This window comes from Amblyomma maculatum, chromosome 2 (genome assembly GCF_055883805.1).
Source record: "Amblyomma maculatum isolate TAMU_Amacu chromosome 2, ASM5588380v1, whole genome shotgun sequence".
In the NCBI taxonomy this organism is placed as follows: Eukaryota; Metazoa; Arthropoda; class Arachnida; order Ixodida; family Ixodidae; genus Amblyomma; species Amblyomma maculatum.
This window is the reverse complement of record NC_139345.1, coordinates 102925835-102949260: the sequence shown is the minus strand read 5'-3', so window position 1 is coordinate 102949260 and position 23426 is coordinate 102925835. Positions and strand designations below refer to the sequence as shown.

The 23426-nt window shown below is 43.8% G+C and overlaps 1 protein-coding gene across 10 annotated transcripts in view; it reads left to right on the top strand.

Annotated features, from left to right (window-relative positions):
- Positions 1–23426, top strand: part of LOC146199434 (calcitonin gene-related peptide type 1 receptor-like) — a 361106-nt gene that overhangs the window by 232396 nt on the left and 105284 nt on the right. For 9 of the 10 annotated variants that reach the window (XM_084594921.1, XM_084594913.1, XM_084594920.1 and 6 more), the window contains one exon: positions 2792–2831. The exons of the other annotated variant lie outside the window; for it this stretch is intronic. The gene's annotated coding sequence lies outside the window, so the exon portion shown is untranslated. The remainder of the gene's footprint in view (positions 1–2791; positions 2832–23426) is intronic. 10 annotated transcript variants of the gene reach the window in all.

Genomic DNA, 23426 nt, shown 5'->3' with positions numbered 1-23426 from the left:
TTGTCCAGTACAAAAGTGGGGTTGTATACAGAATATCCCTATCCCGTGGCAAAAGCTACATTGGACAAACTGGGCGTTGTATAAACGTCAGACTTCAGGAGCACCACACAGGAGTAGGTACATTGGCGGGGGGGAGGACATGTGGTCGACAGTCGTCGCTACTGCCTTGGTTGCACGTCTACTTTCTGCGAGACGAAATCCTTGAAAAAGTTGGCGTCTAAACTAAGCAGAGAAGTGTACGAGGCCTAATGCATTAAGAAGGAATCCGGTTCGTGTGTCAGCAAAACCTTGGTCAACTTTCTGATAGAGTTTGGATATCTGGATGTCCCGGACGGACGGATGGATGGATGGATGGATGGATGGATGGATGGATGGATGGATGGATGGATGGATGGATGGATGGATGGATGGATGGATGGATGGATGGATGGATGGATGGATGGATGGATGGATGGATGGATGGATGGATGGATGGATGGATGGATGGATGGATGGATGGATGGATGGATGGACGGACGGACGGACGGACGAATGGATGGATGGATGGAAGGATGGATGGATGGATGGACGGATGGATGGATGGACGGATGGACGAATGGATGGACGGATGGACGGATGGATGGACGGATGGACGGATGGATGGATGGATGGACGGATGGATGGATGGATGGACGGATGGACGGACGCACGGACGTATGGACGGACGCACGGACGTATGGATGGATGGACGGACGCACGGACGGACGCACGGACGTATGGATGGATGGATGGATGGATGGATGGATGGATGGATGGATGGATGGATGGATGGATGGATGGATGGATGGACGGACGGACGGACGGACGGACGGACGGACGGACGGACGGACGGAGGGACGGACAGATCCCTTGAGTTTTGACGGCCTCCGCAGCCCAGGTCACACCGGCGCTTGAACGGCAGGGTTTGACCTGCACATCTATGGCTCCGACTGATCTGCGACTGATATTTGTTCAATACTCACCGAGTGTGGCTTAGACTTGAGCGCTGTTTGGAAAGCTAATATGCACGAATCGGTTGGGGTAAAAATGTGAGCGTTGTGCCCAGCCAGGCTGGGTCGCTGCCACGAGGTCAAGGCTGCGCCTCGACCCTGAAAAGCAGTGGGCCAATGGACCAGCGCGCCCGAGGCGAGAAACGAAAGTCCAGCTGGGTGTGCTTTAATCTGCATGCAGAGCCAGACATGCTTCTGTGTTGTGGACAGCGACTTGTGTCTGGCTAAGCGTTTATACCGGGCCAGCCTGTACACTTCTGCTTTTTCGTGGTATTTGAGTGTATCTTTGTGAGCACACTCGGCGTTCCTTCCTGTCCGCATGGCAGTCTAAGTCCTCATGGGTGGAAGTGTTGCCGGGCAGTAAAGTGTGAGCCCCTATCAGGATAACAAAATGCGTTGCGCAGGGGCTAGGATGCGCCCGTTAGTGTAGTTTCCGACGGCGCTTTAGGAGTCAGTATATAATGACGTTGGTGGTGGAAAGAGCAACAGCGATGACGATCTCATATGTCTCTGTTTGTCGATGGTGAAACTAATGGGTGGGCGACCAGGAAGGGGGATGCTGTTCTCGTTTGTCACCAACTCTCTCATAAAAGAGTAGAGGTTCTGTCCGGTCGAGGCAGTGGTGTTGGTTTAGCTGGAACCAGTTGGTAGACCCGTGAATTTTCATTTCCTTCTTTCTCCAGTCACAACAACGCGACTCCGCTTAACTCTGTGACATGTGCACGAATGATTTCGTATACACGGCATCACAACTCTCAACAACATGCGGGAATTGGTGAAATCTATGTTTATCACGGACTGAACCGCTATTTTCTAAGTAGGCATGCCGCGCACGTTACATCATCGCGTGCACGGCATGGGTCTAACAAATAAGCCAAGGTGACGAAAACGCAACAGTTTTTTTTTAACGACAGCCTTCCTCGTTTGTATGTTTGTACTACATGGATGAGATAAAGTGATATCTATGTGCAGCGCCGTTTGGACTGTGAAATTTTTGTTTCGTGCCAGGCGTGCTTAGTATGTTGTACTTGACGGGCGTGCTCTTATTAAACGAAACTGCAAATAACCCATTGCAGCATTTGTGTCTTCTGTTTTTAAAGGAAAGAGGGAGCAAACAGAGCACTCAAAGAAGGCGATTAAAAGCTGATGAGCTGAGCGCTGTTGCATAGTGGTTATCACATAAAAACTGGTTTTATTAGCGGTCTCGTTTTACCTGCGCGTGCACAAATATTCATGTTTTCATAGCCTGAACACCGTACAGTCCGGGAAATCAAAATCCTTAAGAATAGAATGAGCTTCACGGATGAAGTGTGCAAAGCTTTCAAGTAAATCTTGCAAAGTCGTTTTGTGCGAGCACGTGAAACAACGTCATCAATAAACAACACCTCAAATGGGGTGCAGTTGCAGGAAACTTGGCAACTTTATGTACAGTCTAGTTTTATTCGAATCCTCAAATTTCATAACAAATCTAAAGAAACAAATCTCTATAGCTTTCTTTAAACGGGTCCGGGTTGTGGGCTTTCTTTCAGTTAAGAGCTTAATGTGGAAAAGCCAGCTTACCGTTTTAGGCAGTCAGGTTGAACAGGCGATTGAATATATGTGTCAGCGCATGTGGCTATACATGCGCCTAAACGAAAGGGGAAGAAGCAACACGAGAAATGACAAAATTAAACGAGGAAAAGAACGAGCGGAGGAGCATTTTTCTTCTTTGAAATGGAGCTGCCAGATTTGCATTCTAACGCAAAATATGCTTTCTTCCCCAGGGAAAGGAGCGCAGCGAGGACTTCAGGGACCCAGAATAAAGTAAGTCACATTTGATTTTTTTCGTTCTTCGTTTTGTGACCGCGGCAGAGCGTAACTGAATAAATGTACAAAAATTTGTGTTCAATGTGTAAATACGTGAGCAAAACCGCGCGCAATTTCTTTTTTTTTTTTTTTTTTCATTTGAGATTAGCTGATGCCGTGAAGAAATGTAAGGCGACTTTTTAAGTTCGCGTGTGACCCTCATTTAATCAGAACCGCTGGTTATTTTTGCAAGTTATTGCTACACGACTGTTTATTCAGCAGCGTGCACACAATGATTATTACTTTGTAACCATGGAGTACTTTTTGTTGTCCAGAATGTGCGCGAGGAAAGGTAAATTTACTAAGTGATTTTTGCAATGCTGAAATAACCTCATTTTGTAACCGGAAAAGGAGTGTCGTCGCGGTTTCGGTGGATAACACAACAAGTAAAAAATTATACCGCGACCGCTTCTTATGAAAAGACCCAAAAACTTCGTTCTCGCTTCTCACAGCCACCTCCCTGTTTTATTAGCGTGAACAGCCTCCTGTGCTGTTAACTTGCACTTCGCAACGCACCTTCTGGCGGCATTCTTCCGTTATTGTTTATCTTTTGAATTTGATAGAAGATTATAAAAAACAGGTACTACTGTTTATGCTTGTTGCTTTTTGTTCATTACTTTTTTTATTTCGATTAACGTAGTCATGTAAGTATATCTCAAATGACTCGAAGAAAGTGGTTAATTAGAGCTATTATCATTCGCGTAATCGGGAAACAAAAAAAAAAAAAAAAAAAGCACCCGTATTTCTTTTTTTTTTTTTATTGTTCACCGAATACAGTGCTTGCAGTATCATTTAGTCATTGGGGAAGGTTGTGGAAACTCGTGAAATTCGTGTGAAAAGAGAACCTACCGCAAAACGTAGATATAACATAGGGCAGAAAGAGCGCCGGTGATTGCTACACTCTTAATTTGATTCCACATAGGTTCCAGTTATAAGTGGAACATATGTGGAACTAGATTAAGACTGTATCTGTGGGGTGAATTTTTACTGAGCGCGTTGCATTTATCTATATTCCTAAAAACTGGCGCTGGCAAACTACTCAAATATATTGAAAATAGTATAGGCGTCACGGCAGACTTGGAAGAAGGTTTCCGTTTTAGTTCCTGTTTCGTTTAGCCAAAAATGAACAGCAGGAAGACAAAAGTTATGTGGGTGAAGAGGGGAGGCAAACTTCGTGTAATGCAGCTTTCAATATTGCCCGGCGGAAGAGCAGCTCATTAAACGCAACGTTGCATAAATTGTTCAACGTATTCCATTATTTAAAAAAAAAGCAAACCATGATAAAAAGGAGCAAACATTTCATATTTTAGCATCATTGAACATCATTCGCAACTTATTTGACATCAGAGGGAATTTGAAGGTCATTTAAATGCCAGTGAAAACGTACCGGCGTAAAGAGAGACTGCAGCATCTGTATACCGCCACAGTCCACGGAATCTGTAGTGTGTACCAGCTTCCTAACCTTGCCTTAAAGGACTTATTGTTTTCTTTCAGGTTGATTGTTTTTATTTGATGCTTAGTCTGCTTACGTAAGCCATGCTTAAATGACAGAAGTTGATTTTTATAGATTAACAAATAAACTGATCACCGGCGCTTTTATTTTTATATTTTCGTACTAGAATAATGTGAGCATTATTAGTTCATTTAATGGCGTGGAAGGCATATTCTTACGGAACTCACAAATTATGAAATGATTGTTTGTGCTATTACCCCAACAAAGAAGACAGCTATAAAGCTGTGACAAAAGCATTCAGTTGTATAACACAATGTTGACTTGTAGAGGCAGTTGCTACTGTTATCTTTGGATCCCTTGTACTCGGCTTAGATTGGCACAGGACAACCACTGTGGCTATTTTGCGCCATTTGCTCTTGGAAGAAAACAGGTACTGCTTTAACTGCCAATCATTTCCCAATTTCTAAGTTATTTGCGGCCAAAGCATTGTCAAAGAATATTTTAATATTTGGAACGGAAAAGAATAGCCTCAGTGTGGTTTATAATAAGGTGTTTCTTACTTTAGGATATTGTAATTCAGCTAGCAATTGGCAGCCTGCTTGTACAAGATCCTCAGTATTTGTTCTCAAACAAATACGGTAGTGTCATCCACATAACTGCTTTATTGCAATGAATTTTCAACTCTTACCAACACATTATATAATTGTTAAAAAAGAGCGGTCCAAAACGCTTGCCTGGGCTACACAGTGCATAATGATATTTATCAAGTTAATACCAGACTGATTCCAACTTCCTTATATTAGTTTGTTACGTATCCTTTTACAAAAGTTAGTGAGATGTCTCTAATTTTACAATGGGATAATTTTTCGCTTTCTATATGACATAATATTCGCTCTTTTTGATACAGCGCGCTGGGTTGTATGAAAAACATATTGCTGACGTTCACCACGGCTTAACGGAGTGTGTCAAGCGATAGCTTAGTTGACATGGTTAGACACGGTTTAGCTTGAATAATAAACTTTATTCTCAACACAGTTAGGCTTTCCTTGAATAGTATCCCTAGCAACATGTGAATAATGGATCTGTTTCAGTAGCGAGCCGAGCCCACTGACTTGCTCTATACCGCGCCAACTGGGCTTCGTGTCGCTCTCTATCACAAGGATCGTCTGAAGCAGCCCGACATCTGCGATGCATAAGCGACGTATGCGGCCTGACACCTTGCTTCCATCTCCACGGCTTTCCGCAGCAGCCGGCCAGCGCACATATAACCAGGTCAAACTGCATTATCACGCGTTTAAGCGACGTGCGTCGTCACATATCACGTGGTTCAGAGCAGTCACTTGCAGCTGCCAGGACCACGTATGTACTCGCCTAAGTCCTCTTCGCAATGGGGAGGTTAGCAGCTGGTGCGCGGCGCGTCTCTAATACTTGCTCTGCTCCAGTTTGAAGGCCGAATCGGCCAGCCTTTTGACCTTCAATTTTGAGCTATAGAGAATTAAAGCTTCCGCCATAAAACAATCTTAAGCCATAGTCCTCACCATCAAGCTAGCGGCATTCACTGGGGAACTGGAAAAAAAAAAATTATTGTAGTTCATGGCAACATTATCCCCCAAACCTTCCAGATCTCATTCCCCAGCTTAACGTTCTGCCACCCGCTGCTAAGCTTTTCTTATCTTTCCATTTAGTTCGTTAACAATAACGGCCATCGGTTGCCTTGCCTTCGCGTTACATGTCCTGCCAGTGAAAACGTCACCTGTTTGATTTCGACTAGAACGCCATTTACTTGCATAAGTGTCTTGTATCATACTGCACGCTTCTTGTCTCTTAAAGTTGCACTCGCCATTTTCCGCTCATAGCTGTCTGCATTGACCTTAATTTAAATTAAATCCTTTCGTTGGCCTCCGAGTTTCAGTTCCATAATTTAATACCGGTAAGATCCAGCTGTTCCTCTTTCCTCTTTAGGGATATTCACAACCTATCATTTATTGTTGTTGGGTCCCTGCCAAATACGCCTAATTATTTATTTTATGGAGCGTATTTTTGACATGAAGCGCAAATATCTATTGTTTTGTTAAGCCACAGTACGCCCTTAAAGCAAAGTTATTCAAGAGCGGCTTTGTGCACTGTGCAGTACTGCCTGCCATGTTATGCCTGTATATTTTAAAATAGGTGAAAATGTTTTTAAAACGCTTTGTACAATTACTTAGCCTTGCCAGTACTTCACAGTCAGTTTTTTTTTTTTCATCACTGCTTGACAACGGCGAGGCATAGAAGCCATTCTGCAGCAAGCTGTCAATGAAACTCTAGTTTGCTTCCAGCTGCGAAACGGACTGGAATAAATTCTCGTCGGCGCTGCTCGCGTTTCTCTCTCGCACCTCGCACGTAATATTTTCATTTAAAATAATCACAATATCAGTTTCACCTCTTGAGGTCAACTCTCTTCCTTGAAACCGAATTTTCCCAAGCTTGGAAGAATGTTTTGTGTCATCGTTCTTCTTAAACTCCTATCTTAATCCCAGAATTTTGCGTGCCTGTGAAAATATGTTTCAAACTGCTTCTTAATAAACATTTTCACTCATTATACATGAAATCTCGAAACTGACCAGATTTGCGCCATACGCATCAGATCCGTGGAGGTCACATTCCTGCCTTCATTTTTGAAGAGGAAATTTGATAACGAGGGGCGTACAGAAAGTGCATTTGGGACAAAGTATACAACGAAAACTAAAAATTTCCACACGACTTGAACTTTGAGCAAACTACTTTCGAGCGCAGACGTTTTCGCGCTCTCTGTCACCAATTATGCCAAGTGAATATACATTATTAGTCTTGTTTGATTGCTCTCCTATTCCAGCCTTTCTAGTTATCTCTCCCTGCGTTACCTTTCTCCTTACATTTTCTCACTCCTAAATCCTCTTTTAGCTCAGCTTCTCAGGTCATTCATATCCCTGGCATTTTTCGGCCGCCTATTTTCTCTTGGGCAAATGAAATTAAGTGCTGGCACATTACGCGATATGTATTCAGCTCGGTGTCTATATAGGTCTCGGAGCACTTTGTGATGTTCAAAAGGTCGGGTTCACGGGGTCAGGAATAAAAGTTCCGCAGTCAGCTGGCATTGCGCGTCGTCCCTTAGTGGATAGCTGCTGAGAACGTCGACGCCAGTTTTTTGGGGAAAAATGCTAACTTTTCTTTTAAAATTTTAGGAGGAGGTCATTGAAACGCATTTAAAGACCTGGAAATAATATCCACCGAACAATAAGAAATAATTGCACCAGCAGGTTATAAATTTTGTCCTTTTCCAATCGTTTTCCACATCAAGGCGTAGCCATGTCACATCTTTTCAAACACAAGTCACCGGATATTGATTTAAGGAACATGGAAAATGTGCCCCATACGAGCTGTTTCAGTTAAAGGTAACAAAGAATTTCAAAATACGACGTCTTTACCCCTCTTTCATGGCTTTCTCAACATGTGGATGAAACTCAAATGGCCTAGTCTATGATGTATTTTATACATTAATATCATCAACATTTTCATTATGGTCTTCCTGAGTTCCGTGCCAATCCACAAGTTGCATACCGCTTTGGCTGTTTGATATTCTTGCCCCGAAATACTATTTACGTCAATTTCATTACAGTCCTTTAAAAATGTTTCCAGGTGACAGTTGCACGCGCTTATTTCTCGCAAATTGCAGCATAAGACTCCGTTCGATAAAGCGCGGTACAGATTAAAGCGGATTTATTTGGCTGAGACGGGTCAGGTCACCTTGAAGCAGTGCCGAGATCACCTGGAGGCCTATTAATTTTTCGAGTGATTTTTAAATTCCAATTTGCAGGTAGAAAAGCCTGCTTTACGTAAGTGGCACCTTCGTGAAAGAATTTCAGCCTGCTGTTTTTCGAGGGAAATTTCAACTATTGATTTGGCACACTATTCCCAAAGTCAGTAGTTAGTGGAAATTAATTAGTCTTTACATATATAATTTTTGAAATAAAAAGTCGATAAGATTTAGGCAATGCGACTCCCAGCGGCCTATAATCTGTTTATCTGTTTACATGAACAAGGTCTAATATTTTTTTTTGTTTTTCAATTCGAAAGCTCTACAGCGAAGGTTCAGAGCCATTTGAAATCGTCTAACGCTTGTACGCTCTCTTTGTCACACTGAAAAGGAAATAAGCGACTTGAAACCAAGGATTTCTCAGCCAGTACTTAACGTTATCTTTATCGCGGCAGCAGGCCGCCCTGCGTAGACACAGCAGTACGCACTCACGTTTTGGATTACACCTCGTCGTCTCCACCAACTACCTGTGTTCAAAACCCACCGGAAGTCCTACTCGATTGAACAAAGTTTAAACCTCAGCATGCTTAAAAACGTTTTTAGATTTAAGTGGCACGCCTGTTATAAAAACGCGCACATCAAAGTCTGCACTCGTGTCTACAAGAATGGTTCTGCTTTCGAGCGAATGCATCAACGCTTCCTTGTTTCGTAACCAGACTCTGAGGGTGCAGAAAGTGCGAGCTCGAGAGCGGGAAAAAGTTGGAACACCCTGGTTAAAACGTGCGCGTAAGATTACAAAACTCGCAGTTGAGCGTGCCCGTCTTGTCTTGCTCTACTACCGTGCAGTTCGCCGTTTATTAGTGTCGATTTGTTTGAACATGTCGCCAGGGGTGCGCGTGGAACCACTGCCTGATAAGAGAAGAGTTTTGGAGACAGCTCAACTGGAACTGTAGTTGTAAGCAAAACAAATGCGGCAGGCAGAAAATAAATAAATGCTCCAGCTGGCGAGAGACGTGACAGGTATGAGCGAATTCATGCTCTTGCATTTCATCGAGTGCCTGAGTATTGAACGTGGGGTTGTGTACGCCACGAACATAAAAATAACGACGACGCATATGGCGCTCCCTCTTTTGCATTATAAAGCCTCCACCACCTGAAGCTTAAAGCGTTAATGTCTTAGACTCTCTAAAAAAGGAAACAATGCTGCTAGGTTTTAATTTTCGCAGCATCTAGGTCAGTGAGTTGCCGACTATTTTGGTTGCGTGACAGTCTAGACTTGTCACAAAAATTAACCAGGGAGAAAGCTCATGAAAGAGTGACGTTGCGTCGACGTATCGATACCTTACATCGAGGCGTGAGGAAACTTGTGAGCACAGATGTTTCTTTGCCTTCGTTTGCAAATGTCAGAGAAAACTGGCAATACACCGTCTTCTGATCGATTATTTCATGAGTGGCTTGCCTACCGGGAACACCACACGCTCATTTGTCAGGCGCTACTCTGCAGGCATATGTCAGCTATTACGCCTGGCTAATACACGATGCAGAACGGAAAAAAATAATCAAGTCCGGCCAGCCTGGAGACCTTCCTACGTCATCCGCACCTTGCACACTGAACACACGCGACTAACCTCCCTAAGGGTTTCTGACAGCACACCAGCCTTATCAGCGTGGGAGGCGAATTACGAAAGTAAGGCGTCACCCGTTCGCTTCTGCTTTCGCCCGCCCCGAGCCCTAGTTGACCCATGAAGCAACTTCTTCGAACATTTTCTGCGTGTCGGGCCATTCTGCCCATGAAGGATAGGCGGCCACGCCCTTCTCTGCCTGCGTAGCGTGCGGAGGTAATTAAAGGCCTCGCTTGACCGGCGCCAGACAACGCTGTCAGCGCTGCCCTCTGAACCTCGTTTTCGAAACCAGTCGTGAAGCTCTACTGTGTCGCAGGCTCGCACGCCACGAGGCCGTTACTTAGCCATGGGTGCTGAATGAAAGATAATCCACCAACTGTCCTGGTTCGTTTTACCTTTGACGTCTGATTAGGCATCGTGCGATGGAAAAAGGCAGTCTGGCACCAGCGAAGGGAGTAGCGCAAGCATATAGCTCTAAACTTCGCTCCTGAGTTTACAGTTTTCGAGTAAGTTCTGACGCGCGGGAATCAGGTTTGCTATTTGGCTATGTTTAAAAGCTATGTGTCGCGGTGAGCACAAAAGACAATACTAAAAAAAACCGCGCGAATATTCTACACGTAACCTACGACCTAAACAAACTTGCTACTTTATTTTCAAACAGCCGCCAACATCATTCTTTTCCGTACATCCCCGCCTACTGAGGAGGACAAATTTTAAACGACGAAGATATAGGCGTGGTTGAATTAAGAGAAAATATACCATCCAAAGTCACTCATCGCAGTTATTTGTTGTAGGCATGCCTTTATGACTGTGTATAGTAAATGGCGGGAAATTTTACCTACGGTATGCAATTGGAAACAGCACTCCGCATTTTATTAGCTCTCCTTCGGCATATTCAGCCATCAAGCTAGATAGAGCTTATAACATAACCAGATAAGTCATGCACAAGGTTCGCTGCCGTGCATGTTCTTAGGTTTCGTGGTTCGACCCCTCAGTCATGGGCTTGAAGCAAAAATTTTCTTTTTCCTAAAAGCGTTGAGGTGCAGGCTAGTTGGTTTTACAAAATAAAATTTTAAACAGCGCGAAGGATGAGGACGAAGATATAGGTCGCACACACACAGCGCTTTTTTTGCGCGATATTGGTGCGCGCCAAATATTTTCTTAGTCTCGAAGCTAAGCAACTGTTATGTTTAGGTATATACAAGAGATATGCGTGTATGCGTTTAATTAAAAATAAAGGAAGCGCGTTATTCCAGCCTGGTGTAAACTGTCACTGTACTTGTTCTGAAAGTGAGCCCTGCTCTCGAGACAAGCATAGGGTGACACGTAGGTCTTACCCCGCTCTTTTTTTTTCTTGCATACGAGTTCATTCACCCTGACGCCGATACTTGACTAAGCTTTATGAGTCATCCATTGGTCTTCGTTTCCTGCAGCCACGACTTTCAATTCCATTTTTATTGGACATCACCTTTTAATATAAGGCAACATCGCTATGAACGTAGCGGTGGGAATGGACTAATATTTGGATACGTAGATAAATTCTCCTTTTAAAGTTGGTCCTGCAGTCGCACTGAGAAATTCACACCGTTATGTCAAAACAATGGTTCGCGTTTTCGATAGCTATTGTGAGGCACAACTGTTGATAATTATAAGATGCTGTTGTAAATGTTATAAACGTACCGATGGAAATGGCCTAACGTTTCGCTGCTCAGAAACACTCTGCTGAGTGCCTCGGCCGGACTCGACCACCACCGCCTCTCGAGTCCATGCGTGGCTTTAGACTTATTCCGTAGCTTGAGTCAGGGATAGAGAGTGATTATTAACTTTTTGGAAGTGAGTATTTGAAAAAAAGAAGTCTATAAGAGGTAAGCCCCTGCTGTCCGTTCAATTGCGTCTTGCTACAAAGCGATCACCATGCACAGGATAGAGCATGATATTATATTATCAGATTTGATTTTTAATATTAGGGGGGCAATATCTTATTGCGAAATTGAAAGACGTCAACATCAAAGGTTAGCCTCGTTTAGAAATTATCTCAGTCGGAAGCGTGGGATAAATCATTGAACGTTAAAAATATGCACTTCATATGTAGTTTAGTTGGTTTTCGGTATTGCGGACACATAAAATGGCGTTTGTTTTGATTTTCGCGCAACAGATGCTAACGCGTCATCTGCATTCGATAATGTTGAAGAAGTTAACAGTTCTTGGCGATATTACTACGCGTGAACTCCTCACCATAGAATTATAAAATGCAAATTTTTGGTAAATGGTATTCCCAACTGCATTAGCTATTTACAAGATTTAAAAACGCGGTCGATCTTTGATGTTGGCCGGTATATATGTCGCAATATGACATGTCCCTTATTGTCAAAGAAAAGGCTGATTAGTTAATTTTGGTTTTAGCAATCAAGCTGATCACCTTGTACATCATGTCCGCATATCTGTAAATTCTACCTCCACAGACTTCACAAACTTATCTCCCCCAGTTTTTAAACTGAAAGCCTCTAAATGGATAAACAAGCACCCAGTTTAAAGCAGACATAGAAAATAAACAACGTGCCTTATTTTACAAGACGTTTTTGTCACCTGTGGATTAATATGAGATAATGTCATAAATATATTGACGGAAATAGTCTAAAGGTTTGACGAGTATGAACCTTTTCCTTTTAAAATTTGTCATGTGCTTCATCAAGTACCTACAGTTAAGACTGCTATGGAAAGCCAGAGAGAATCCAAAAAAAAAAAAAAGCTTTTGGAGAACGGGGCCTTTCACTATACAGCGGGTGCGTACTGTCTTTTATTTATTGTCGCGTTATTTCAACAGTGTGCAATTTTTCTCTCCGCCTTGAGTTTGTTGAAAGAAGTGTTCGACTTTTGTTCAAAGTGACCACATTTAAATGCTAATTTGGACGTCCATGTGCTGTTTGCACACTTTAGACGTCCGTTCCTATGATAAGATTGTGCGCCCATAGGAAGCGATTCCTGCAGCTCTCTGATGAGATTTAGGAGCACGATAGGAGAATAATAAACAAAAACAGAGAACTTCAAAAAACTCGGGTTGTAATCAGTCATGGTTTTAAAATTAGTTTTGAAAATAAAAGGTGATTTAAAAATACTTTTCTGGAGCAGTAGCTGAAACGCCACGCTACGCTGAAGTCACGGCCACAAAGGAAATGAAAGTGCATATCCATAAAAAGCACAAACGCAATTACAGGGCGGGATCGAAAGATGGCGCTTAGTTTCGCATGACAGGTCTGCCAAAAGGCTCTTTGCTACGCTGTCATTCTCAGGCCTCATGGAACTGGGATGTGGGCACTCGTTCCTAACACCAACACAATCGACTAGCCGACGTGCCCAGCATGAACCTCGCTTAGATTCTAAAGTACTGTAAAATCTCTCGATGAGTTTTTCAGTCAGATGGCGTGTGGAAGGACCTGATGTTGAAACTCAATTGTAGTGAGACGTTTGCCTGTGGTGTGGAAACAAGGCAATGTACCGCCACTTCACGCATCCTTCCCGTACTGTGATCTTGTCTCCAAAATGGAGAATTCCATTCGACGAAAGCAACTCCGTGCGCGCAAGACAAGACACACAATTTTTATTGGTAACAACTACAGCTGCTGAACACTCTAGTTGCCATGTGGCTTTAGTTATTGCATTCCTGACATATAACAGTGATGTTGAAGTGGTTATCAACAATCGTTGGAAAGCAAAGGAAAGACAAAGCTTTGTTCTACCGCAACGCCGACAGTTCATTATCCTACAAGAACTTATGTTTGCTCTCCTAAGAACTGGAAACAATGTGACATTGTAAGGCTTATAGATTTGGTTCGTTTAAAGAAATACAAACCACACTGAATTTCTTATAACAGTCTGCAGTAAGGAGTAAGGCAAAGCAAACACCAGAGTGAAGAGTGAAGGGCACGTCTACACTACCAGCGCTGACCTCCAGGATTTTGTTTCGACTATTTCCCCATTTTCCACATTTGCCATTGGCCAGGCAGCCTAGTAATACTTTAAAGAAGTATTAGAAGCCCTAGTAAAGAAGATAAAAATTAACATTGCGCCTTAGAGCTTCCTCAACAACACGGGTATCAACACTTTTTATTTGCCAGGCTTTGGCAGACATCAATATACATTTCAGATAAAGAAAGTAAACGCCACCAACTCCTAATAGTGTGGCTCAGTTACACTAATATTCTCTAAGCGAAACCAAGGGCTCTAATGTTGCTAAACAGCCCGGGGCCCATAATTGAGATTTCAATACATCAAGAAACTTTTGAATATTTTCAAGAAGGTACACGTGTGAAGGCTACACATTCATGTCGCAGGAATACCCTGCCAATCTGGAGCGCCATATACAAAAAAAGTCCACGAGCATAACTAAATCTAAAGGACAACCATCTTCATCATCGGTAGACAAAAATCCAATTCCATATGACGTCAGCGGTAGCTCTCTTTTAATAGTCCTTTGTAGCACGTCCCAGAAATAAACCCCTCCCACACTGTTTCCAACTGAGTTTCATGTTTGCTCTTACGTTTCTGTAAAGTCTTGGCTGTAGAATACTCAAAGGGCAAAAATTGCCGACGATTACTTTACTTCCTAATGCGAAATTAGAGCACGGCTCATCAGCTGTTTCACATTTTTCGATAGATTGAGGCAAATATTTGGAGCAAGACACGTATGCACAATTACAGCCAACTTTGTTTTTTAATTTTTCACACTTATTTCTTCAAGAAACACTGCACTAAAAGTTCTTGGCTGTCACGAAAGAAGCTTTGTGGTCGGAGAAATGAAGAAAGCAATTAAGTTATCGGGAGGTTGCGGTAGGCAGTGCGTGTGCCCATAGGAACGTTGCGCGACGAAAACAGATAGCAGCGACTGACTTATGCCGCTTACGCCACTAGCGAGTGAAGAGAACGTGACTCTGCGTTTAGGCTTGGGATGCACGCACCGTGATCCGTTGATAGCGAGCCGGCGTTTCGGCAACCAGAGAGCACCCTCGCCGTCACGCAGGGAGAGGGGGTAGGGGGGGTCGGGGTATAAGCAGTGGCGAACGGGGGAGCGCGCGCCGCAATCAGATAACACGCGTGGTCGGCGCCACGCAGGAAGAGCGGGACTGAGCTGGGGGTTGAAATTGGGGCGGAGCTTGCTACGAGACCGACGCCGACGCGAAACCCAGGAACGGGCGCCAAAGACGTCTCAAAGCTACATAGCCTAAAGGGCTCCGCGGTGGAAGGTTCTGCATAATTTCGACCTATTGGAGTTCTTTACAGGGCATTGAAAATGGGCATGGCCAGCACACCTAATGCGAAAGGAGTACAACAGATGGTCGCTACAGGTAACAAATTGGATTCTAATAGAAAGCAATCGTAGCCGAGGAGGCAGAAAATTAGGTGTGCAGATGAGGTCAAGAGCATTGCCGGGGTCAAGTGGATGCAGCTAGCACAGCACCGGGTTAATGGGAAGATTGTGGGTGAGGTCGTTGCCCTACAGTGGTTATTGTCCGGCTCAATAAGAAGACGATGATATCTCGCCGTACACCAGCACCTTCTGCGCTTTCCGTCCATCGAGGTGCAGCCACCGTCGTCAGGATCAAAACTAGCGTCCTCCTCACTGAGACACTATACGGCGGAACAGCGAGAAATAAACTCTGTTTTATTACTTGCATACTTGAGTTATTTTGTGCAGGTAATCATGAAAAGCTCCGTCCCTCCAAGTCATTCAAGCATGGCGAGCTTCGGTAAAATAAAAACGCAAAAATGCTTAAAACACGCACGATACATCACAATATTCTCCTTATGACGTCATGATGCCAAGCACAAGCAGAATAAGCTTATAGAACCAAAACACACGATTGTAATGGCACATTCGCTAAGTCGCTTGTGCGCACTATATGCCGCTGATATTTTACCTTAAAGCGTTCGCCAGCAAGCATCAAATGTCCCTCTGCCGAAGAACATAATTTTTTAGGATAGACTGAAAGCAGGAAAGATGAGTTTCTTTGCATATAAAGTTGACCAGAGGTATAGAGGCAAGGTTTGATTTTAACGTCCCAAAGCGACTCTGGCTATGATGGATGTTCTTGCCGACATTTAGTCCTGCAGCCAATCTGCGCTTGCTTGCCAGGCATGCTGAGGCTGTCGTCTCCTTCTTCATGCGGCCGGACCATGATGGCAGGCTACACTCTCTTTGATGACTTCGGATGTTTCAGATACCTGGCGTTCTTTACCGAGCGCTGACTTCTCACGGAAGATGGGCGCCGGGATCGAACCCAGGTATCCCGGCTGCTTATTAGCAAACCATATCCCGTAGGAGCACTCGAGCAGACGACGCTCTGGCGCGTGATTCCTCTGAGCAGCGCCACCAAGCGACAAATAGTGGATATATTGTCTAAACAAATAAGAACATATTTGAAGCCCACCGTTCCCGTCGTTTTGGTGGCTCAATGGATTAACACCACGCATCTCTTCACTGATGCCACTTAAACATGCGTTCGACTCCTGTGTTTTATTGTTTTTTCTGAATATTTTTTTTTTTTCAATTGTCTTCACTGTAATTATATTCTGCCTTCAGTGAGCGTAGGTTACCTTTAGGTTGCGTTTATAGACACCTTTAAGTAACAATCGGTATGACAACAGTTACACTAAGCAATTACCTTTCCCACAATCATTTCATGCCTCAGTGAGTGTATGTTACCTTTAGGTTGCGTTCACTGACATCTTTCAGCAACAATCGCCCTTTACAGTGAGTGTATGTTACCTTTAGGTTGCGTTCACAGAGATCTTTCAGCAACAATCGCCGTTTAACTCGCTGAAAGCGTCGTCTGTTCCAGTGCGCCTATGGGATATGGTATGGCAATACGCATCCCGGCTGAGTAGTCGAGCCTGCTAACCACTGAGCTACCCCAGCGCGCGGCCTGCAGAAAAGGGCCATTTTATCCTTAGTTTTCATCAGACCCTATTTCTCCTGAGGTAGCTCGTCTTCAACAAACTATAATCAGTGTCCAATGGGTTTCTATAACCGGGGGTTGAAATTTGCCAATGTAACTACACTGTTTTGTCACCTGGCTCTGCTAGCTAAACTGCCTTAATATTTTAACAGTCTGCCTCTCTCGCAGCTAATTGTTTTCTCTTCGCGTGCGTATAAAGATAAAGGTGATTAGCTGAGCCAGTTTTTAGTAGCATATACTAGATTTTGTACGTATATGGGAGTAGTTTCTCGAGTCTGCAAGGACATGGAAACGCAAACAAGTTTTCAAAGCGCGTCATAATTCAAGATCAAACACAATTGAATAGAAAGGTAGTTGGCCCTCAACGAAGTTGCATGTCGGCACGTACACGACACGCGGTCGTCGACACCTTCGAGCGACGCCGACACCGCACTGACCACTGTCTTTTAAAACTGTATAAATGAGACCGAGAGAGCCGCTGTCAGCAAGTATACACGTCTTAGGAGCGCCTGCGGCTACGGCCAACGCCCGGTAATGCGCCGTCAACGCCCGGCTGACATTCGCTATTCCGGTCGAGTTCGGAGCGAAATAAATAAAGGAGCGAAAGATGTTGCCGGCAAGATTGATGAAGGAAAACATGAAGAGGGAAGGCAGTAAAGGCTTCGAGTTTAAAGTTATCGGGCAAAGACCAAAGCCCACCGTAGTCTGTCCACGTCCGATGCTGGCCTCTCACGACTTCGAGATTTTTTTTCCACTGCTACTTTTCAACCCTGTGGAGTATCTGCCACGCAGCCTCGGCACGTCTCTTTATCAGGTACGTTTCAACGGCACGTGCCCTTGCCGCACATAGTCTGTCTAGTGTTGGATCCTTTATTTTTTGCTGACTAAAGTCTTAGGAGCATGGAAAAGAGCAGTTAGGTTTTTGAGGGTTCGAAACATGAGAAAAAAGAATGGTAGGGGCTGGTAAGAACTCGTGTTCACTTTAAAAAATAATGCTATAGTACCTTACCCCGCCCATCGCCTTGGTGAAGTTGTTTACTTTTCAACACGCCTTCCGTGTATACGCATCGTAGCTCGACCGAAGTAATGTTGAGTTGTAAGGTCTGATCTTATTCTGCATTGAGAAAAGGTTCAATTTCAGCCGTACCTGCCTACAAATCCCCATTTTAAAAGTAAATAAAAGCTTCATTAGCTCATAAATAGATACGATCACATCATTCAAAGCCACACCACCACAGATAGAACACACAAATATTGGTTAACTTAACTACGTTACCATGTTTAGCTGTGATGAATCTTTCTTGAAGGTGCATCTTCTACATATATAGCATTCGACTCCGAAGAGCTAAATCCTTTTATATTTCGATGTATTCAGAGACTTCCTATTACACAGAGTGCGGTAGAGTGGAGAACTGAGTAACAGACATTGTTACTCACTTGAAGCCGCCGAACGATAAACGTTCTCATACAAAGAAAACCTAGAGAGTTTTCAGGAACTGAGCCCAGCTGAAAGGAGTAGGGCTTATTGACATGGGTAGCTAAATGGCTGTGCTGAGATAGATGCTGGTAAGTGATTGCCTGTTTGATATTCTAGATTGCTCTGAGGTCTCCTAAATTAATTACTCACCATTTTCGTGCTGTGGTGCTTTCGGCTTTTTGGAGCTACGCTAATAATACAAGCAGGGTAGTTCACTTCTGAGGCAGTCTAACTTTCCAGCTTAGCAAGATGTTCACCTCGATGAGGCAGCACTAAACAGCTGGTAAATAAATATATGAAAAAACCTAGAACGTTGCAGCATATTTTGCAGGAATAACTACGAGGTCCAGAAAAACAAAATACAGCAAATCAAAACTGCAAGCCGTAAGCTTTCTTGCCCGCCTGATAGCAGTGGTATGTTGCTCTTTTTATCCCTGGGCCTAGCGGCCACTGACGGACTATATGCACGAACATCGGGATGAAGCCGGCATTCTCATATGTATAATTTCATGTTTGTAAAAAAAAGAAAAACAGTACACTTCAGATTCAAGTGCAATCGTTTAAAACACAACTTCCGCCCTCTCGGGAATATCCGTCTACAGCCTGCATCATTTGTCCATCGCTCTGACGGGGTGCTATCAGCGACAAGCTGTTAAGTCCTGTTGCGCGTTTCTTGCTTGTGAACCACCATTGATCATTCGTGCCTACTGTCGGCAGCATAAAGGAAGTGCGTTAAATAATGCAGAGACGACACCATTAACCATTGCAAGGTTCGCTTAAATAGACATCAAATGAAAAACAAGAACAAAACAAGAATAACCTGATCATTTATTCCCGCAGTGCATAATTAACCGCTCGTGTGCATCTTACTAGGTAGTAGACGGGTCTGTAATTACAGGCAATCACTTCGTTCCGAGCGTGGCAGAGGTTCAAAACTGATGGCAGTCAGGAAGTGGCGACAGTGCCAAGCAATGATGCTCTGCTCAGCGCGCATTTTGTTTCTTGGTGAAGTTTATCTTCAACTAAGCGTAAAGATTTATGGCACCTTTGGCCTGAGGAGGGTTAGACAGAGCTTTATATTCCTCATTGTGATAGTAGCATTCCTCCAATATGGGTGCTTTGAACACCGGGCACTGACCGGCTGTTCTTTGCATGCTTCCTTAGATCTGCCACGTGCCTCCTTTTCCGGATTTAGCGGAAAAGTATGAAAGAAAACGAAGTTGACATGTATGTAATGGACTGCAGCTGCCTGTTGGCGCGATGGCAGATGCCGCGGCTGGTACGAATCTTTTCATGTGAAATTATTTCTATAAAAACCACACACACACACACACACACACACACACACACACACACACACACACACAAACACACACACACACACACACACACACACACACACACACACACACACACACACACACACACACACACACACACACACACACACACACACACACACACACACACACACACACACACACACACACACACACACACACACACACACACACACACACACACACACACACACACACACACACACACACACACACACACACACACACACACACACACACACACACACACACACACACACACACACACACACACACACACACACACACACACACACACACACACACACACACACACACACACACACACACACACACACACACACACACACACACACACACACACACACACACACACACACACACACACACACACACACACACACACACACACACACACACACACACACACACACACACACACACACACACACACACACACACACACACACACACACACACACACACACACACACACACACACACACACACACACACACACACACACACACACACACACACACACACACACACACACACACACACACACACACACACACACACACACACACACACACACACACACACACACACACACACACACACACACACACACACACACACACACACACACACACACACACACACACACACACACACACACACACACACACACACACACACACACACACACACACACACACACACACACACACACACACACACACACACACACACACACACACACACACACACACACACACACACACACACACACACACACACACACACACACACACACACACACACACACACACACACACACACACACACACACACACACACACACACACACACACACACACACACACACACACACACACACCTTGATGACGCTATATGGAATGACTATTGCGTCGACTATTGCGTCTCGAAAACTGGGGGAATGCCTGTACAGAAATCAAAGCTTTTGGTAGGCAAATTAAATGTGTGGAATTATTGCATCAGTCATTTTCGCAAGCTGGCATCATCGATATGAGTACTTTTGTATGCGTATCTGCGAGGCTACTGCAACCGTTTGCTTTACTTCTAACCAGCGGTATTGAACTGGATAATAGTCACAAAGACTTAGTGAACGCCACAATGTGAATGAAGTGTCGAGGAAAATGAATATTTATTTTCCAAGTAAAAGTTCTTTAATAGTAAATCTCTAATTTGCTACCGATCATGTGTCGGCCAGCCAAGAAGGGCGAAAGGACGGAATTTCATTAGTGAAATAAGATGTTATGGCCTATACCTTAGTGGTATCTTTAAAAACTCTGAGAGTTGTTTCTTCTTAACGATGGCAAGTGTGAAGTATAAGTCTTGCGATCATGGTATTAATATGATAACGTTTAAGTGTCCTTGTTGAAGAAAAGGCAGCATCCGCGTTGTTGGCATGCAAGGCTCGGTACTTGTGCAAATAGTCCCGCTTGTACGGCTTGGAAACAGGCGATGGTTTTCATTCGTGCACTGTAGTATTTCACGTAAAGTGGCCTCTTATGACTTTATTTTAATTAGTGTGCTTGGAATTAGAGAGGGAACCAGTACGAAATAACCAATTAAGTGATTAGCAACGCTCATGTCATTTCATGTCCTCTTTGCTAGATGGGGTGTAGTGGCGCCGGCATGCAGCGATAATGGGAACTGCCAGATGTGGCTGTCGCAGCAGTCACAAAAGATGACGAGTGAAAAGTATAAATTGCGCTTTGTTCGCACTTCATTTCTCAGTCTCCGTTTCTTTCTCTCTCTCTCTCTCTCAGTGCGAAACTTGCGTCCCGCGCAACGGTACTTCGCGGCTTCAGGGATCTTCGTTCATAGGCGTGCTTGGCACTATATGCTGCGCCACTTAATTTTTCATTTTTAAGGGCAGTAGAGCACCAGGAAAATACATCCAGCTATGACTTCATATCCTTAGGGCTGGGTTTATGCGCCCCTTTATATGTCTGAGACCCACGGAATGTTTCTTACCCGCACTTATGTGCTTGGGAAGTCATTAGGAGTTCATTTGAATGCCTTACTTGAGCCAAAGTTCTAGTTTTGAATGATCGCGAGGGATTATTATAAAACATAATTCTTATGGGGTACTCGTGTATATGTAAAAAAAGAGATCAGGTGAGAACCTAGAGCTTCTTCAGGAAGAAATTCTCAGTTAGAGCCACTGACAGCACTAGCGATAGGTGTGACTATAGAGTCTTTTGTGTACCCATCACACAGGAGTACGGAGTGACGAAAAGAACGCGTGATTTGTTATGTGCATTTTTCTATTCTTTTCAGTGAACGTTCAAAGAATGCTAATAATCAGTGGCGCATAAAAGGTTTCCTCAAGGAGACCAGAAGACTCAATTTATTTCTTCTTGAACAAGAAGATTTTATCGTTATGTGGCATGTAGCGCTTGTCGCAATGTGCCGTCAAGGAAGATGGAGAACCCTGTCGCAACGCCTTTTCATGCCTAATAAGCAGCATCCTGAATAGGCACTTAATTCTAATTTATAGCCTTTGCTCAGTCTTGAGGCCCGAACAAGACTTTGTTTCTTTTCCTTTCCCTATGCTCTCGTACATCCTCTCAGCTCGGCTTCTAAAATGAGTTGAATTACCCATCGCTTTTATTAGAGCACTCTCCTTCTTGTGTGGCCCCCTTTCCACATTTGACTTAGGACGTCACTTTGACCTGCTTTCTATACGTCCATGCCCGGAGAATGATGATTTGCGGTCAATGCCTAATGGTGCCAGGGGCCAACTTTCGTTAATGGAAGTTATGCCTGCACTTAAGGGTAAAAGTGATGCACACGAGCTCCTTCCTGCGAAAGCAAAATGTCTTCCGTGAAGGCTTCTTTCATGACGTCATTTCTAATGCAGAAAGAGCCTCGCCCCTCGTTGAGCACTCTTATGTAACTCACGGCGCTTCTTTCACCGCGTCAAAAACGCACGGGCTGAATAGCCAATTTGGGGAAGGCTCTGTTCTTTGAAATAGATTCTGGAGAAGGATGCGCTAAGGGAAGCTAATCACGCTGCCTATATATGCGACCTCATAGCGCGAAATTAGGGACCGTATGACTTCAATGTTTACTTTTTTCTTGCCCTTGCAGCCAAGTGCGTTCATCGTTGTAACATTACGCCAGTCGAATCGCTTGCAGCTATTCATATCAAAAGCAGGCTATCATAGTTGATTCGGAAGATCTGGAATTTTTGTTATTTATCGCCAGGGCCTGCCAGTGAACAACGTCACTGGTTTTGTAATACTGTTCCAGTGCTGATAGCGTCATCTCTACGATGCTGCGCTGCGTGAAGAACCAAATGTTAAATGTAGATTAATCTAGAATGTTAGCTTTTACAAAATAAATACCTGAATGACGGATACGAGGTTGGGGGTGTTGTTTCCTTTATTACTTTTTTTTTAGTACTGGGCAAAATATCATCAGAGAGAAAGCATGAAGAGTATAGTATTTGCGGCCCTAAAGAACGTAATGACGCAGGAAATAAGAAACACAGAATAAAAATACGGAAGCCGTTCAGACCAGAGAACTAGAGAAAAAGAAATTCTTACGAGACATTTCGATTAAATTTACATTCTTGAAGAAGAATATTTTTGATCACGGGAAGGACGCTGCCTCCCGCGTTTTCTAGCAACACGGAAAAAACGTGATCATAATATTTTTTGAAAAGTACGTTATTTTTAAAGAAGCACACATTTTTGGACGAAATTTGAGATTTCAAACTTGCTTGGTGTGGGTTGTAAAATGTATTTGAATGCTTGAAAGCCATGCAACTTGTGCGTGGGCTTCGAACATGCTAATATTCTCGCAATCGTGTTGTTAAGCGTGCAAGATTTCTGCCCGAATAAGCGATTTTGTGCTCACGGAATCATTTCATAA